Raw genomic sequence first — 16385 nt, 5'->3', positions numbered from 1 at the left:
CTTTGCATGAATAAGAAAATACAGGTGACAGTAATAATACGTTTTGGTCATTTAATGTGAATGAGATAAAGTTCATGGAACAGAACTTTCCAACTTCCCTCTCCTTCTGCAGGCCTGAACCCCCACAGTGTTCTATGTGGTAATCAGGGGATGCTAAAAGGCAGTTTTGTTGGATGAAGTAGCAGTCTAATTTAGGAAAGGGTATTGGCCAAACCACCCTTCTTTTCTTCCAATGAAAGTGCTGTTATGTTCTCATAAGTACCATTGTGCCAAAAGAACTGCACCTTTGGAATTGGATTCAGTCCATGCTTATAATAACGATCACCTAATATTGCTTTTATAAACATATTATTTTCTCTATATAATAAAATGAAGCCATGAAGATCTTTGGATCTGGGTAGGAGCAAAAGAGGTGGGTCCATGACAAGAAGCATTTTCAGTGAGTAATTTTTCCTTACTTTCAACTTATATGGTTGGCAGTATGTATTGCATTTCTTTCCAGTGAAGTGTTACATAATTGAAAAATGGTACAACGATCAATATACAATACACTGCTTGTTTCCCACAAGCCTTGTGAAAGTTTAACAATTGTTTTTTAACATCTCAACTTCACTTCTCTCTAGTTGTGCTGTATGACAATTATACCAGTGGTCTTTTTTAAAAAAAATGCAAGCACTTCACTGTTATTTTAATAATGTGCATCCTTAACAGACAGTAATTAATTGGAAGAGAATTTTTTGTGTGCATTTGTAAGGTTTGACCTTGACGTTGTTTGCGTAGGCCTCCAAAGCAATTATTCCAGGAAACTAAGATGGAAAACAATGGCAAGAAAGCAGAAAGCAATGCTTGACAATTGTAGCTGAACAGGATTAGATAGCAGTATACTTTTAATGAGGGAAGACATGCAGTAATTAAATCTTGACATACAATTATGAAAAATATCAGGTAACGAGTCCACAATGCAATATAAAATAAGAAAAGACATTTTCAGAAAATTTGCCTGATGCTCTGTCATCTGAGACTGTTCTTTATGAGTGCAGGGTGAAGGTCAAGGAGGTATCTCAACTCCATCAATCGTTTGGACAGTTACAAATGACCTTTCACTTTCCATAAGACATTCAATATTCTGAATTGGAGGGATGCATTTTTCTGTGTTTAGAAAATGGCAAAATTGAAACCTTTCGGATGGCATGAGGTATCTTTATGTCTAAATCTTCTCATGGGTTCTCTCATTCCTGATGCATATTAGAAAATAATATATCATTTACATGAAACTAGTGATACAAAGTATCTGTGTCAAGAGGCAATTCACCCATTTTCTGTATTTACTTTGGAGAATCCATACACATCAAATGTCAAATACTATGTGGAGTTCTATGTGTATTAAAGTTTTCATTAGGGTATCTTGGATGCAGGATGCTGCTTCCTTATTTTGATTAGGAAGGTTGCTTATGAATGCTAAACCCAACTTTTCTACAGTAAGATAAGCCTCGAATGGAAATGGAAGAGTTACATAAATATCTTCTTGATGTCCAACAGCCCAGTTCTCTACATTCTATAAGTGAAGCTGAGACACATAATCAGCAGGCTTCTGTGAAAAAATTTCTCCTGAACAATACAATTCAGTCTGTTGGGCTACTGCCAGTGATGTCAATGGGCTTAGAAAGGTTAGGCTGGCACGGTAATGGTTGGATGCTCCCTCACATTAAAAAACCATGTATATTCAAATGTAGCCTATCACAATAATTTTTCTATGTGTAGACTTAGATGACCATTCATTATTTTTCTCCTGTTGTCTGAAGTAGTACAGTCCAGCAGAAAGTTCATCATATGGTCCAACTGATTTTCCAGCTTGGTCCTAAGAGACCATGCACCTTTCCATCCAGGTGATCCTTCAATATGTTATGACTTCAGGAAATGTTAATGGACTTGACATTGGCTACAGGTCATCTGAGCATTCCATCAGGTAGCCAGAAGAGTCCACAGCATGCACATTCTTCATTTACTTCCATACATGTTTAAAAACAAATTGTGTAATTAAACAACAGCTTCAGACCATATCCAAAATACCATGTAATCAGCTGCAATATATTTGGAAGGCCAAACTCAGCAAGACATTGGAAATCTGCAATAAGATCTCTATCTCTGGTTAGATGCCAGAGTGGATGCGTGTTCCGATGACGTACAGCTTGTGAAGCTCAAGGATGAAGGCAAGAACTACCACCTGTGTTCCCAACCCTTGCCCTTCCTGGCTGACAAAAGCTGCCAGAGGGGGCTGGCCAATTGGGTAAGGGGAATGATATATGTTTTCTTGAGGGCAGGAGTTGTGCCACCCATACACAAGGAGTCAGTGATTAGAGCTGGGGGTTTTTTTGGGGGGGGAACAAAACCCTCCCTAAATTCTATTATATTGGAGAACTTCTGGCAAGTCTCCAATCTTCGATTCTTGGACAAGGTGCTTGAGTAGGTTGTTGCTTCTCAGCTTCAGGGGCTCAAAGAAGAGACTGATTTTCTGGACCCATTTCAATCTGGCTTCAGGATGAGATTTGGAACAGAGACCTGAGAGAGAGGACCTGATTTGTGTATATTATGTTTTCCCTGGGAGAGCAACTAATACCTCCAGAGAATTGATTCCTACTGAAAAAATAATAATATAGGGAGTAAATTTCACTCATGGTAGCAGCAAATTAAGAACTGGAAGGGTAGGGGGTTACTACCTACTGCACTACTGGATCCTGAACAGTGACACTGAGCAGATACTCTAAGTGAGTATCAACAGATATGTTGGCACACCTTTTTGAAATTAAGGTAACAGCGAGTTTAGGCTTTACACTGCAATCCTAAGTAGGTCTGCTTAGAATACTATGAAGTCTACTCCATGTGGTTTACTCCCAGGAAAAAGCCAACTGATGCTGTGATGCACTGCACTTTTAAAAAGTTTGGAAGTGCTGTACAAACAGCTGAAGGACTGTTTCTTCACAGAAACAGAGTCTTGAGTGACAGGCTGCTCCAAGGAATCTGACTGGGTAGCATCAGCTGAACAGAGAAAGACTTCTGAACTGGATGCTGGGGAGAATTCAGTTTGATTTAAGCCCTAGCTGAGAAGAGTCAAGTACTGACAGTTTTGGATTCAGCCCTGACTGAAAGCAGTTTAACACAGGCAGGAGAACTGGGGGAAAGTTGGCAAGGAAGTCTGGGAAGTAGGTGAAGACTCCCTTTTGGGCCAAAGATCTTCTACTGAGAGGAGAATTTCCCTGCTCAGTCAAACAAGGAGTTAGCTCTTAAAAGGTCCCTGGTCTGGTGTAGTTAGAAACTGCCTTTGGAGACCTTAAGAGTCAGTTAAAAACTCAAGATGAGTATTGGTGTTTCAAGAGAAGGGGTTTGGGTACTGGAAAGAATGTACCAGCCTTCTAGAAACTAAAAGAGTCAGAGAATACTCAAAGAAGGTCTAGTAGAGTGTTTTGGAAAACATTGGAACAAAAGCTCCCCAATATACAGATTTAAGTAACTGTGAATAGCTTAAGAAACTCTCGTTAGCCTGAAATGTAAGAACCAAAGTCTCTGCATGTACTGAATTTACCTCAGAGTTATGTATACCTCAGAAATTTTCAGCCCCTGATTTTACTTGACCTTTCCACTCTATGTTAAAATACTTTGTTATTTTTTAATTTCAAAACACCTTGAGTGCCATTTAAGTTGTTTGAGTTAAAGGGGGCTCCCATTCCTTCCCTCAAGTTCCTGGGCTGACCCAACAGCCAAAATATCATACTGTAACAGGGTGGGACAGCCAGAGTTCTCAAGCAAAGAAGAAAACACATTACTAGGGTTACTCAGTCAGTAAAGGGAAAGAAAAACAGTGAGAAAATCTTGCCTCTGAGGAAGGGAAGTGGAAGGGGGTATCATAGAAGGGGGGTATCTTGCTTATTAATGCAACTTTGAATGCCAGTTATAGTATTTATTGTACAAGGACTGTCAGATTTGTATGTCAGATTTGTATTTGAGCAATGTATGAATGGGGATGGAAACTGCATAAGAAAATGTCCCTTTCCCTCTCATTTTGTTTTTAAAATGTTAACCCTCTTAATTTTATGTTTGTTTTTTAGATAAACAAGAAAAGTAAACACGAGAGTCTGCAGAATCAGCAGAATATGGGGACAAATATGCTTCATGCTACAGTGAGATGATCCTCTTTCTAATTAGGATAGTTTTTAGTCAGCAGAGAAAATGCAAATGTAAATATTGATGTTAATTAAAAGATAATAATCACTTAGTTCAAGTTCATGAACAATCCTGAATATTCCTATGTATTGCTATCTAACAAGAGGGAAAAAATGACTAATGCTGGAAAAGCCAGTATATAGAAAAGACAGCATGGTGAATTTGTTGCTTATTGATTGATTGATAGACTGTTTGTATTTTACTTCTTTTATATCTTGCCTTTCTCCCCAGAGGGGGCCTAAATCAGTTTTCTTTGTTATCCTCCATTTTCTTCTCGTAACCATCCTGTGAGGTAAGCTAAGGTGAGGCCAGAGTGAAGATTCAAAGCTGGGTCTCCCAGATCCTAGTGCACTACACCACACTGGCCACAGAGTGATGGACTAAGAATAGGAAAACCCAAGTTCAAACCTCCAAGCATGGAAATTGCTGTGTCTGTATTTGTGAATACCAGCTAATAGATGTTTGAGACTGTTCATGTGGTTAAAGAAAATACTTTGTAAGCCAACTCTAACCTGTTTCCTTGAAGAATATTTAGTTGACATATTCTAAAATGGCATCATACAGGTAGGATTGGTGGCTACTGTATCTAATTTGGCAATGATTTTTTCCATCCATACTCTTCTCATTGGCTGCCATTCAGCCAGTGGTCATTCAGCACACTGTAGTCATATATTGCTTCTCCTATAAGCTAGACATTAATTGGTCAACAGGATGCATGCTAATACACTGATTCCTGTCCCTATTTATAATTTGATTTTCAAAAATATTTTCTTCTACCATTCAGTCATGGGTGGAAGCTGAACCAAGACATATTCCTAGAAATGGGACTCTTAAGTAAAGAAGCATCTGCTAAGTGAAGTGATGATAAAATAGATTTTTAAATCTCTTTTTTTAAACTATTGTTCATGTTGCTCCAAGCTAGCATTTGAGGACAACAGTGACTTAAAAAAAAATTACTCTAGCTAGTTGGATAGAACAGAAGGATTCAATTTGCTGATACAGTGGAGGCCGGCATTAGAGGTTGAGATCATTGATGGAAATGAGTTAGTATATCAGAAAGCCATTATGGTGTGGTGTAGTGGTGGGTTTTGGATTAAGACTATTAGTGGATTAGGACCATGGAGATCTAAGATGAGGAAAGATGAGGTTAATGTGACATTAGTTTAATTTTCTTCGACTTTTTAAAAAAGTTTCAAAATAAGAAAATGCGGTAGAGAGAGCAGTATACAAAACTGGCTAACTTCATGAACTCCATGAAGCTATTTTATGTCAGAATGAATGGCATACATGTGAGCATGCCAACTTGTTAAGTACTAATTAATTTTGTGTTCTCTCAGTGCCAATTGATACTATCTAGCTTATTACACAAGGCATTCAAATCAAAATTGGCATTTTAATGAAGTTACATATGTTACAATGGGGCCCATGCCAGTAAGCAAAACCAGCAGGAACCGCGCCAAGCAGATTTATAGGCTGATCCCAGAACAATTTTGTTGGCTCTCTTCCTTTTTCCCCTACAGGGCACTTGTTATTCAGATAAACTTATCATGTGGCAACTTGTTTCAAATAGTAGACATTTCATCTATATAGCAAGAATGCATTCACAGAGAGAGTAATCTAGAGTGATAAATATTTTTTTTTGAGTGATAAATATTTAAGACAATCACATTAAGATTTGACTGTTATGCACACCACATAAGTCATTCATGATCTGAACCTATCCTTATGGACAGAGAGTTGCCAGTCATATACTTCACTCTTTCTTCAAGGCATGGCATAAATGAGATTATCCCAATTCTGTGAAATTGGTTCAGTTGAGAGGGTTTGTCTGACAGGACAAACAAACTCTGTTTTTTATGAGATCAACTCAGCCTCGTTTGTTTCCATGCAGACTTCCTCATTTCAGAAATGTGTTGTGTTGTCTAAATCCTAACAGGTCAGTTTATTAGAGTTTGTTTCTTGGTCACAGTTTAGGTTTCTTAACCAGTATTACACCATCCTAATTTCTGGACAAATCCCTGATGATTGAATTTGGCCATCACAACAACTTTAGGTTAAACCTTTCTGAACCAGGAAGTCTTCAACCTTGGCACTATGTGAGGAGCAAAGGGAGGAAGTATGTAAGCACCCGGTTCAATGAGGTTCAAGCTTGTTACAAACAAACCAGCTGAAAGCTGCCAGGAGTGACATGCACAATAACTTCTTCCATAAACAGGGATTTGAACCCAAGACTTTTAAACTCTCCGACACTTTATTAAAGGTAAAGGTAAAGGTTCCCTTGCTCGGAAGCCAGTCGAATCTGACTCTAGGGTTGTGGTGCTCATCTCCGTTTCAAAGCCGAAGAGCCAGCGCTGTCCGAAGACGTTTCCGTGGTCATGTGGCCGGCATGACTAAACACCAAGGCGCACGGAACACTGTTACCTTCCCACCGAAGTGGTACCTATTTATTAACCAAGTATTATCTCTTTAGAAGATCAACACATTGTACATATATAACAAGGCTAAAAATGACACAGAAGTGGATTCTACTAAAAGGCATCTGTTTGCCAATGTTGAAACTACATGTTTCAGACAGTGAATTAAAATTATCATTTTGTTAGGTTGTTTTGACAGAATTATTAGAACATCACTAAAATACATTTCATTACATTGCCAATCGACCCAGAGGAAAATGATAGCTGAAACTATACTTAATAATCAAAGTTGCATTGAATTAGTCTCATGTGTTCTTTGGGTCTCAATGAAACTATACCTAGCAGAAGTGATTTTACAACCCAGGATTCTTACTGACAAAAATTATTCTTCCAGAATTTATCGCTAGTGATGAACAGCAGCTATTTATACTCTGTATTTAAACCCAGTGGGAACCCAAAGCAGTTTACCACATTCTCCCAACCTCCATTTACAAAAACCCTGTGAGGTAGAATTGGCTGAGAATGACTAGCCCAAGGTCACCCAACAAGTTTCCATGGAACAATGGAAATCTGAATCTGGGTTTCCCAGATCTTAGTCCAACACCATCCTGTCTGTTTTACCATAGTTTCACGAAAGTGCTCCTCGGTTGCAAGATGACACACACACACACACACACAAATGAATCACAGATGGATACTGATTAATTATTTATTATTATTATTATTGTTGTTGTTATTTATTCAATTTATACCCCACCCTCCTTGTGTAGCAAGCTCAGTGAGACTTACAATAGGTTAAAAGACATTAAAGCACAGATGCATTGAAACAATGCAATAACATAGTATGCAACAAATGATATAACTACATATAAATACATATAAAAAGATAAAATGCTGATGGTGGTAGCATCCCATAGGGTCAAATTACACTGGCTGTTGTTGTTCAAGTTAACAAAGAGGGTCTTAACAGTTCAGATGTTAACTGCTCAGATGTTATCAGTATGTGGTCAGTGGTCAGTGGTGGCTTCTAATCGAAGGCCTGGTGGAAGAGCTCTATTTTACTGGCCCTGTGAAACTGTAAAAGGTCCCACAGGGCCCTGATGTTGCCCAGGAGCTCATTCCACCAGTATGGAGCCACCAGTGAGAAGGCCCTAGCCCTGGTAGAGGCCAATCTGGTATCTTTCAGACTAGGGAAAGTCAGATGGTTTTGAGACCCTGACCTCAGTGCTCTCTGGGGAACTTGTGGGGAAAGGCGGACCCTCAGGTGGGCAGGCCCCTGACCATATAGGGCTTTAAAGGTAAAAACCAGCACCCTGAAGCAAATCCTGTACGCTATTGGCAGCCAGTGCAATTCCTTCAGTACAGGTTGGGTGTGTTCCCTCATCCAGAGACCCATAAACAGCCTGGCTGCCACATTCTGCACTAGCTGCAGCTTCCAGAGTTGCGACAAGGGCAGCCCCATGTAGACAGCATTGCAGTAGTCTAGTCTTGAGTTGACCATAGTGTGGATCACTGTTGCCAGATCATTGTGTTCGAGGAAGGGAACCAACTACCTGATCAGCCGAAGATGGTAAAAGGCTGCCTTGACAGTGGCTGCTACCTGGGCCTCCATCATTAAGGCTGCATCCAGGAGCACTCCCAAACTCCTGACCCTTGGTGCTGGCACCAGCTGGGCCCTGTCGAAGGCCGGTAGTGGGATCCCTACCCCCAATCCACTCCGACTTAGGCACAGGACCTCCATTTTCGTTGGATTCAATTTCAATCAGCTCAGTCTAAGCCAACCAGCCACGTCCTGAATTTTGGAAACTATCAGCATATCTAATTCACAACATGGCCACCTTTGGCCTCATTAAATTCAGAGACTTGGACCCATGAACAGACAAGACAAGTGTTTCTATAAACCTGAAGGAAGCCCAAGGTTTGTATAAAAATATGAAATTAAAAAACAATACATTAAGGGTTAACCCACAATAATAGAAACAATAGGTGTACCTTTAAGCAATGAATGTTCTCTGAGATCTCAGTGGCCATTGTGGCGGGTTGCTTGACAACCAAAACAATGCTACCTGCCTTCAGAACTTGGCTTTTGTCTGGAAAAGGCAGGGGGAAGGAGGAAGGGCCCTTTTCCAGGGCTATTTTGTTCTCCTTAGAGGGAGGATTAATCAGTGCCAAACTCAAAAGCAACTGCTGGGCAACTTTCTACCATGCAATTTGCACAACTCACCAGGTGGGGTGGTAGCTTTGACTTCATGCCACATAACTTGTCTGGGCCCAGCAGTGGCCTCTGCATGACTTGTGCAGCTTAGAGGAACTGCCATCAGAAGTCCTGTTGCAGCAATGTGTGAAATGAATAAATTTTAAAAAATGGACCTCATGCATGCCTAATTCTGTACTGGACTGTGGTCACTGTGTATTCAAATATGTGTAAGAGATACTCATGCCAAATATAGGAGAGTTAATAAGTTGCAAATTAATTACGCATTTCAGAAAGCTAATGTATTTAGTGAGAGCCAGGTGTAATAGACCAAAACATCATAATCATCTATATTATTATTATTACTAGGAATAATGCCCGTTGTGGAAATAAATACAACGAGCTCTAGAAAGAGGCTCTGGGCGGTATAATTTGTGGTATAATTTGCTGTGGCAACCTCAGCAAGGTATAATGACACAGAGCTTACTGTTTTCTCCAGGAGAACTAATCTCTGACATCTGAAGAACAGTTGTAATTCTGAGTGATTTCCAGTCCTCCCCTGGAGATTGGAAACAGTGGTTCTTCAGGAGGAAATGGCTGATTTGGAGGGTAGAGTCTATGGCATTGTAACTGTCTTGGAGGTAGCAATCCTATCGCCTTCCCAGCCAACCATCAACATACCATTATCGAACCCTCAGACTTCAGGTTTCCATCTCCCACACACACACCTGGAGCCTCTACCTGGTGAAAGTACAGTCTTTCTCCTCCTCAGCGGGGACCCAAGCAGGAGGTGAAGCAACCTCAGCAGGGTACAATGACTCAGAGTCCACCCTGCAAAGCAGCCATTTTCTCCAGGGGAACCAATCTCTGCCACCTGGAGAGCAGTTTTAATTCTGAGTGATCTCCAGCCCTTACCTGGAGAATAGCAGCAATGGTTCCCTAGGAGGAAATGGCTGGTTTGGAGTGTGCAGTCTATGGCATTGTACCTGTCTGAGGTCCCACTCATCCTCAAACCCCACCCTCTCCAGGCTCCACCCCTCAAATCTCCAGGAATTTTCCAACCTGGAGGTGGCGGTCCCAGCACCTAGCCAATGGCACGCAAGTACTCTTTTTTAAAAAAAATCCCTGGAGGGATATTTTTTATTATTTTTATATATGACTACAAAACTACAAAGAAAATATAAGGGAAGGGGACTACATCTAAGGATAAAGGATAGATAACCACACTATACTAAAAACCCAAGAGGAGGAGATCATATCCGTGTTAATCTAAGTGTTATTAATAAAAGTGTTAGTACAACAATATACTTGTAGAGTTCTCGTTTGTCTCGGCTTCAATGTTAGTATGTTAGTTGTTGTGAGAGAACTTTCTGAGCATCTTCTTATTTGCTTCAAAAGGCAATTTTCAGAGTCCTTCTGCCTTTACTTTGGTTTTCTGTTTCTGAAATCATATGTAACTTTCGTTGCGCCTGCACCCGTTTCTACAGCAGAGTCTTCATCTATTCCAGAGGTAGCGGAGTAACTTGATTTCGATTCTTCCTCTTTGGATTCTTCCTCCGATCCCAACTGACTTCTCAAAAATTCTTTGGCTTTAAAAATTGAGTCAATTTTTTCTCTTTTGTTGTTGATTTCAAAGATGACACCCGCTGGGATCACCCACCTGTACGAAATTACATTGGATTGAAGAAAAGAAATTAAGTCCTTACAGCTTTTCCTCTTTTGGTGAATTTAAAATGGAATGTCTTTTAAAGTTTTAATGTTTGTATTCCCGTTTCAGTGGAGTTGCTGAAGTTGCTTTTAAAATAGCATCTCTGGTCTGTCTTCTTGAGAATCTGACCACAATTTCTCCAGGCAGACTATTTTTTAAAATATAATTGGAGTATGCCCTATAAGCAGTCTCAATCTCTTTTACTACTTCATCCGCTGTTGAGCCTATTGCTGGAGTGATGATCTCGCTGAGCAACTTCCTCAGATCCTCCTTTTCTGATTCAGGAACTCCCTGGAATCTGAGAATCATATTGGCTTTTTCCATTTGTAGCTGTAACAAACGGTTTTCTTGGAAGTTTTGTTTAGCTTCAACTTCCCCCATTCTTTTCTTCATTTTCTTGTTTGTGGTGTCTATCTCATAAGGGAATTATATATATAGGATTATTATTATGAATCGTCACAGTCAGATACTTGACAGGTATCTGCAATTCGAGATCTAGCCAAGTTTTTGGGAACTGCAGATGTATTTCCTCAGGATTCTTGCTGTTCCAAGCAGCACTGTCTTCTGGAGCTGAGCTGGTGTCATTTGTTCAATGCCCAAAATGTCCAGGTGTTTCTTGAGACTTCTAGGCACTGCTCCAAGCACTCCAATGACAACTGGCACGATGGTCACCTTCTTCTCCCAGAGGTAATCTAATGCTATTTGTAGGTCTTGGTATTTTTTTGGTCTTTCTTTTCTATTCTGCTGTCTCTTGGGAATGCAATGCCAATGATCCAAACCCCATTTCTCATTTTTTCTCACCCTATTTCTCACTGCTGGTGAGCAGAAGCCACCTAGGGCCCGAAGATTTATTATTCACCTAGGGCCCGAAGATTTAAACCTCTACATTATTCACCTAGGGCCCGAAGATTTAAAGATTTTTTTAAAATGTAGTTGCTTTGTAAAATGGACCTCTAAATGTCTTCTATTTAACATCCTCTTTTGAAGAAAAATATTTTAAAATGCTCCCAAGTCTGTACCACACATATGGAACCACATTTTAAACACACACACATATTCAGGTGTTGTAGTTATAAAACTGTGTTGGTACTTCATGGAAACATTAAGAAAATAATAGGGATCTCTTGAATTATGGTTGGCAGCAATGTTCCCTCTAAGCTGTGGAGTCTTGTGAGCAAAAATTCTCCTTTGTGAGCTACTGTCATGAAAGTTGTGAGCAAGAGATTTGGCTACTGCATCAACGAGTGTGCTCTGGAGCCATCCTTCCTGAGCAAAGACAAAAAATGTGTGAGCCGGAGGCTAAAAAACTGTGAGCTAGCTCACACTAACTCAGCTTAGAGGGAACACTGGTTGGCAGATCTTCCAGATCTTTCAAACCATCAACTATATCTCTATATGTCTGCCTACTGCTCTAAAATTTCATTTTATTTTCTTACTTACAGCCATCTGTACTGTAAACTACAACCCGGAGTGATTCTCATGTTTCTGCCAAGGTTTATCCACGCATGATGCCCAGTCACCTTTCCTGACATCTTGTTGAATAAAATGGTGAACCTGAGTCTCAGTGGCATGCAACACATATTTCTTTGACAAAAGAGCACACCCCTGACAATGATCCACTTGCTGTTGTTTCTGTGCTGCTTCCATTTCTACATTTTTGAATGAAAAGATTTGACACATGAGATTTTAATGATACTTTGACAAAAGGCACCACCTACTCTGAAATTGATTATGATTGTGCAGACTTAAGACTGCCATTCAACAATTTCACCTTGTGACTTCCCAAGCTTTGTGAATGACCACAACTTCTTTATTCTTCCTTGCTTGCAGTCACCTGTTCTATCTGCACTGCTATTATCTCTTTTCTGAATTCCAGACCTGCATGCTCTGGGCGTGGTGACCTATTTCAATATCTAACCTAGAAACCTTTCTTTCTCTGCAATGCTGTGTAGTTATTGCATTTTAGCTGTCAAGAGCTTCGCGTTTGCTCTTCAGGCACATGTACTTCTTTTTCAGATGTTTTCATCCATGAAGCACCACATCTTATTCTTCCCAGAGATCATAAGATTTCTCCTTGGTTTAGGTCCCTAATCCCTCCAACTCATGCTCCCTTTCAACTTAGAAGAATAATACTGAAAGGGAAAAAGACAATAAAATTGAATGTAATGACAGCCAATCACTGGGTAAACCCCACTCTCTCTACTTACAATCAGTGCCAGCTGTAGTGCAATTAAACTCAGCAGGCATTCACAGGAATTTCTTTTACACCCATCCCCCCTTTCATCCCTATAAAAATATATAGAGTCTTTCAGATATCTAACAGCAGTAACCTATTTCAAGTAACAGCAGAAAGCAGATATCTTGAAATGAATTTTTTTACAGCATTTGCAATCTAAGGTTTACATTGTCTTCACACAGGTTAGATTGTTCTGAACTGTTCAGGGTGCAATTATTATATCCTTGCTTCATTAATGACACTTTCAACATGAAAGAATGAGAAATGTTAGGAATCTGTTTCATAATTTAAAAAAAGATGTAAAGAAATAACTGACATCTACCAGTATATTTACACTCTAAGAAAATCTAATCAACATACTGTAAAATAAAGGAAATAAAGCTATTTTTCCTTTTGGGTTCCCTTTCATAGTTAGTAAGCAGAATTTTGTGTTTTATGTAGAAATACATAATACATATGGTTAAAAAATTCAATGCGAACTGACAAACAACTTTCAAGAGGTTTACTGACAGGCCCACACTTCAGAAAATCTATTCACATGTTCTGTGGCATTTTTATTCAATTTTATTTATTTAAAATATTTATAAATGACTTTTCTGTTCTGCAGTTGGTTAGTTCTACATCCGCCATAGAACCATGCACCTTGTTTCACTAACCACTGGGTGGTGCAGAGTTTTTAATCTTTGTAGCTATATAGGTCTACAGCTCCACTTCTGGGGTGTTCAGACACTTTCCTAATTCATAAAGAGCAGAAAACTTGCTAAGCTGGCCTATGACAGAGCCAGGGCTCCATTGTCTTTGAAGCATGAGTCCTCACAGCACTGAGGTACTAAAATCCAAGAAACTTATTGGTCAAATAAGGTCAGCTCCACCAAGAACACTTGAGAAAACTTAGAATACATTTTGGTTAAAATCAAAGTTAGAAACTTGGATAAATTCTTCAGAAAAGCAATGCTTGTACTTGAATTGGAGGAAAGCAAGAAAACAAAAACAAAACAAAAAGAGAGAATATTTTCTCTGCATATTCATGGAGATAAGCTATATATAAGACATTCTAAATCAGTCAGATATGTTATGGTTATTGGCACAACCTGTTGACTATAGATTTTCATTAGGAGTTGAAAATGCAATACATGGATTTTGACATGAACCACATATTAAGTATAATCCAGTTTAACCAGAAAAAGTCTGAGGAGCAGGAGGGGTGGGCAGGAGGGGGGACATAGTGAGCAGGAAGACTGATGAAATCAAGCTGAGAAAGTGAACCAGCAACTAGAGCATGAACAGGAGATTCATATAAAACAGGTATTATATACTTAAGTGGGGCATCAAAGAGATTATTGTAATACTTTCTGCTCTGTTTATGTCACAGCAAAAGATAGGGGTGTATATTTTTAAATCTGGAAGATCTTGCCTAAATGTCGATGGGAGGCAAGGTCTTGCTGAGGATAGTTTATCCTTTTTTATGCAAGATTTATTTCTCTATCTTAATCCATCAAATCTTAATGCAAAGGAATCAAAACATAATTTTAAAAATGGTACCTTCAAAATCAGTATTCATTGCAAAACCTTTAGGAGAATGATTGTTGAACAGTATCCCTCTACATAAAATCACCATGCTTGTAGTGTATGAAGGCATCTGCAGAGGACAAACTGGTACATTTAAATCCATAATGCTCACCTACTGGCAGAAGACAATGATAGAGAGAGGCAGACAAATCTCTCTGGAGAGGGGGTACCAAAGTTTTGGTGCCACAACTGAGAAGGCCCTGTTGAGAAATGGACTAATTTATGGTTTTATATCTGCTACACACGCAACACATGGACTGTGCACACATCTGTATACCATAGGCCAAAGGAAGCTGTTTGCATCACCTACTGTGAGAGCCTTCACATAGGGAACACTTGCCTGCATTTCATATTAATGTAACTTGCACACATTCAGCTCAAAGGCTCATGGGAAGAAGAAGCACATGTTAGCCATTGTGAGCAGAGACAACAACCAAGAAGAAATCCCCCCATTACTGAAGAGATGAGATGTCACGCAGAACATGGACCTGATATGCATCTAAATCGCAGTTTCCTGTTGATGGTACCTTGTAGGCCTGGGAAAGCCAAGATTCATCTGTACTTCAAAGAGGATACAGGAAGCCAAGACCTCACACCTAGCCAGATGCTATTCCATGCGATAGAGTGTAGTATTTCCAATATTGGCCCAATCCATAGAATACCTGCCCCTTTCTACATGCACCAATGAGGGAGGTTATGGGATGGACTTGTAAGTAGGTGGGATTGCAGTTTGGCAAGGTGCCACCCACCTGGAAATTCAACTATAAAAGTAGAGACCCAAACCCTAGGTCTTTGCTAGCCATCTTCCCTCTCCACGACCTCTGTCTTCTTTACTACCCCTAAGGTCCAGCTTTCTATCCAACAATCCCTTTGTCTACTTTAAGATCTCTTGGACTGCAGCCAAAGAGGTCCATGCTTGCTGGCTGGTTCTAGTGAGTGTGATTTAGTTTAAACCCATAGGTATTACTTTCTCCCCTATTCTTACATTGCAATGGACAAGGCTTCTGGAACAGGCAAGTATAAACCGAAATACCCCCCTCCCTCCAAGTAAATAAGAAACTATTTTTGATATCTTTCTATAATTCTAAAGGACCCTTGAGTGTATGTGAAAAGTGAGACTGATTATTTTGTGTGTATGTTACTTTGATATAGCTCAGTAAATAGATTATTTGTTTTGGAAAAACACCCGTATGGTCTCTATTATTGGAACTCTGGGTGCAGACACGACCTTGGTATAGCTGACCAGGACTCACGTTAAATTTAGTTAGCCTCTGCTGTAAATAAAGCAGTTGGTGTAACAGCCCTTTCTCAGGTTGCCACCCATCTAGCTTCAGAGAGTGGAGGTACCTGAAACAGGGCCTCCAAAGATGACTGAAGTTGCTAGGTAGGTTCATATGGTCCTTAAGTTATGCAGGGTCTAAGCTGTATAAGGCATAAAAAGTCAGTACCAGCTCATTGGTATTGGGCTTGGAAGCAAATTGTAGGTGAAACAAGACTGGTGTGATATGGCCCTTCTGACCCACTCCAGTCAGTATTCTGGCTGCAGCATTCTGTACCAACTGTAGCTTCTGGACAGTCTTCAAGGGCAGCTCTATGAGAGTGAATAATAGCAATCTCATGTGGCTGTTGCCAGGATATGTGCCACAGTGGCAAGATCTTTCTTGTCCAAGAAGGGCCACAAATGGTTTATCAGCCAAAGCTGGTAGAAGGCATCTTGACCGCTGCTGCCACTTGTTTATGAAGAAGCACCCCCTGATTATGCACCATGCTTCCACCTGGGACATGGGATGGAGACAGTGCTGGTCGCTCTGACTGACGACCTCCGGAGGCATCTGGATCAAGGCGGTGTGGCGGAGCTGCTGTTGTTAGATCTGTTGGCCGCATTTGACATGGTCGACCACCAGTTGCTGACCCACCACCTCGCCAACGTGGGGATACAGGGGCTTGCCCTTCAATGGCTCACCTCTTTTCTCCAGGGTCGGGGACAAAGGGTGGCGCTTGGGGACCAACAGTCCCGGAGACACCTGCTCGAATGAAGGGTGCTTC

This window comes from Gekko japonicus, unplaced genomic scaffold (assembly GCF_001447785.1).
Source record: "Gekko japonicus isolate JY-2015 unplaced genomic scaffold, Gekko_japonicus_V1.1 scaffold758, whole genome shotgun sequence".
Classification (NCBI taxonomy): domain Eukaryota; kingdom Metazoa; phylum Chordata; class Lepidosauria; order Squamata; family Gekkonidae; genus Gekko; species Gekko japonicus.
The sequence above is the reverse complement of the archived record's forward strand: the minus strand, read 5'-3'. Positions refer to the sequence as shown.